The sequence below is a fragment of the Passer montanus genome, unplaced genomic scaffold (assembly GCF_014805655.1).
Source record: "Passer montanus isolate IOZ18808 unplaced genomic scaffold, ASM1480565v1 scaffold461, whole genome shotgun sequence".
In the NCBI taxonomy this organism is placed as follows: domain Eukaryota; kingdom Metazoa; phylum Chordata; class Aves; order Passeriformes; family Passeridae; genus Passer; species Passer montanus.
The window spans coordinates 2,629-6,120 of NW_024369497.1; the positions used below are offsets into that span (position 1 = coordinate 2,629).

Sequence of the window (3,492 nt, forward strand, 5' to 3'; positions counted from 1 at the left end):
GGTTTTGGGGTGCGGGGGGGGGAGGGCAGCGCCCGGGGGGGTCCCAGCCCCAATTTTGGGGTCCCAACCCCCCTTTTGGGGGTTCCCTCCCCCTTTTGTGGGGTCCCACCCCCATTTTGGGGTCCCATCCCCATTTTTTGATGTTTTCCCCCATTCTTTTATGTTTTCTCCCCATTTTTTGAGGTTTTCTCCCCATTTTTTGAGGTTTTCTCCCCATTTTTCGGGGTTCTCTCCCCATTTTTTGAGGTTTTCTCCCCATTTTTTGATGTTTTCTCCCCATTTTTCGGGGTTCTTTCCCCATTTTTTGGGTCCCAGCCCCCCCGGGATGGTTCCTACCCCCATTTTTGGGGTCCCAACCCCATTTTTTGACGTTTTCTCCCCATTTTTTGAAGTTTTCTCCCCATTTTTCGAGGTTTTCTCCCCATTTTTTAAAGTTTTCTCCCCGTTTTTTGAGGTTTTATCCCCATTTTTTGGGGTTCTCTCCCCATTTTTTGGGTCTCAGTCTCTCGGGGTGGGTTCCCATCCCCATTTTTTTAGGTTTTATCCCCGTTTTTTGAGGTTTTCTCCCCATTTTTGACATTTTCTCCCCATTTTTCGAGGGTTTCTCCCCATTTTTCGGGATTCTCTCCCCATTTTTCGGGGTTCTCTCCCCATTTTTTGACGTTTTCCCCCCATTTTTTGACTTTTCCCCCCATTTTTGGGGTTTTCTCCCCATTTTTGCCGTTTTCTCCCCATTTTTCCCCTCCCCAGCGAGCGCGTGCTCTGCTCCGCCCGGGCCTCGGTGCTGCTCTATGGGGGGGTCCCAACCCCACTTTTGGGGGTCCCAGCCCCATTTTTGGGGTTCTCTCCCCATTTTTGGGGGTCCCAGCCCCATTTTTGGGGTTCTCTCCCCATTTTTGGGGGTCCCAGCCCCATTTTTGGGGTTCTCTCCCCATTTTTGGGGGTCCCAGCCCCATTTTTCTGGGTTCTCTCCCCATTTTTGGGGGTCCCAGCCCCATTTTTCTGGGTTCTCTCCCCATTTTTGGGGGTCCCAGCCCCATTTTTCTGGGTTCTCCTGCTCTATGGGGGGGTCCCAGCCCCATTTTTGGGGTTCTCTCCCCATTTTTGGGGGTCCCAGCCCCATTTTTTGAGGTCCCACCCCCATTTTTTGATATTTTCTCCCCATTTTTTGCGGTTTTCTCCCCATTTTTCAGGGTTCTCTCCCCATTTTTGGGTCCCCAATCTCATTTTTTGATGTTTTCTCCCCATTTTTTGACGTTTTCTCCCCATTATGGGGGGTTTTCTCCCCATTTTCTGTCCCCCCCCCAGCGAGCGCGTGCTCTGCTCCGCCCGGGCCTCGGTGCTGCTCTGTGGGGGGGTCCCAGCCCCATTTTTCGGGGTTTTCTCCCCATTTTTTTACGTTTTCTCCCCATTTTCTGTCCCCCCCCCAGCGAGCGCGTGCTCTGCTCCGCCCGGGCCTCGGTGCTGCTCTATGGGGGGGGTCCCAGCCCCATTTTTGGGGTTCTCTCCCCATTTTTGGGGGTTTTCTCCCCATTTTTGGGGGTCCCACCCCCATTTTTTGATATTTTCTCCCCATTTTTTGCGGTTTTCTCCCCATTTTTCAGGGTTCTCTCCCCATTTTTGGGTCCCCAATCTCATTTTTTGATGTTTTCTCCCCATTTTTTGACGTTTTCTCCCCATTTTGGGGGGTTTTCTCCCCATTTTTCGAGGTTTTCTCCCCATTTTTTGACGTTTTCTCCCCATTTTTTGACGTTTTCTCCCCATTTTTGAGGTTTTCTCCCCATTTTTTGCCGTTTTCTCCCCATTTCCCGTCCCCAGCGAGCACGCGCTCTGCTCCGCCCGGGCCTCGGTGCTGCTCTATGGGGGGGTCCCAACCCCACTTTTGGGGGTCCCAGCCCCATTTTTGGGGTTCTCTCCCCATTTTTGGGGGTCCCAGCCCCATTTTTTGCCGTTTTCCCCCCATTTTTCCCATTCCCCCCCCCAGCGAGCGCGTGCTCTGCTCCGCCCGGGCCTCGGTGCTGCTCTACGACGAGGGGCAGAAGCTCTGGGTGCCCGCGGGGGGGTCCCCGCCGGCGGCCGGGGGGGGGTCGCCCCCCCAGGGCCCCCCCGGCTGCGTGCAGCTGCTGCAGCACCCCGGGGTGCTCGGCTTCCGCCTGCTGGGGCGGCGCGCGGGGGAGGGGCGCCCGGGGGGGACTCGGGGTTCGCCGCCGCCATCGCGGGGGCCCGGCTCAGGAAGGTGGGCAAGGTGAGCCATTAATTGATTAATTAGCTCATTAATTGGGTTAATGACTCATTTATTAGGGAACATGTGTATTAAAAATTAAATTAAATGAGTGAAATTAGTTAAAATAATTAAATTAATGAAGTTGGTAGCACGGGGACGTCCCTCAAGGCGAGCCCAGGGGGATAATGAGTGAATTAATTAATGAGTTATTAAGTTAATTAACAATTAGTAGTTAATTATCTGTTAATGGTTAATTTTTGTTTTCTGTAATTATTATTATTTATTATTGTTAATCAGTTATTTTTAATGATTATTAATTAATTGAATAGCTAATTATTATTTATTTATTAATAATTAGTAATTAGTTATATATTAGCGATTCATTTTTATTTATTATTATTAACCAGTTATTTTTAATGATTATTAATTAATTGAATAGCTAATTATTATTTATTTATTAATAATTAGTAATTAGTTATATATTAGCGATTCATTTTTATTTATTATTATTAATTATGTATTAATGATTATTAACAGGTTATTTATTAATGATTATTAATTATTGACTGATGATTATTAATTATTACTGGCTATTAATGAATTATTTATCTAGCAATACTTGTTACTGATGTATTCATGATTATTAACAGGTTATTAATTACTATTAATTAATTATTGGTTAATGATAATTAATTATTTATTACTGATAATTAATTATTTATTTAGTAATAATTATTACTGATGTATTAATGACTATAGACAGGTTATTTATTAATGGCTGTTAATTAATTGAATAGCTAATTGTTATTTATTGATAAATAACTAATAATTATCTATTACTGATTAATTTTATTTATTAATTATTATTATTACTGATGTACTAATGATTATTAACAGGATATTTATAAATTATTAGTAACAGATCATTAATTAATGATTATTAATTAGTCATTAATTATTAATTGATTGGTTTCCCCTCCCCCCGCAGGAGGAGCCGCCGGGCGGGGGCGGGGCGGCCGCGGCCCCTCCCCCCAAGGGGGGGCTGATGTAGATCATTAATTAATAATGATCAATTAGTCATTAATTATTAATTTATTGATTTCTCCCCTCCCCCCGCAGGAGGAGCCGCCGGGCGGGGGCGGGGCGGCCGCGGCCCCTCCCCCCAAGGGGGGGCTGATGGAGGAGATGAGCGCCATGCTGGCCCGCAGGTGGGGGAGGGGCTCAGCTCGGCGGGGGGAGGGGCCCCGCCCCCCTCCCCTCCCCCCCCG

The 3,492-nt window shown here is 46.8% G+C and overlaps 1 long non-coding RNA gene across 1 annotated transcript; it reads left to right on the forward strand.

Moving 5' to 3' along the window:
- Positions 1-2,171: 2,171 nt before the first annotated feature.
- LOC120508279 lies at positions 2,172-3,433 on the forward strand. Its single transcript, XR_005628963.1, has 2 exons — positions 2,172-2,245; positions 3,344-3,433. It is a non-coding gene; the product is annotated as an uncharacterized LOC120508279 (long non-coding RNA).
- The last annotated feature ends 59 nt before the right edge of the window (positions 3,434-3,492 follow it).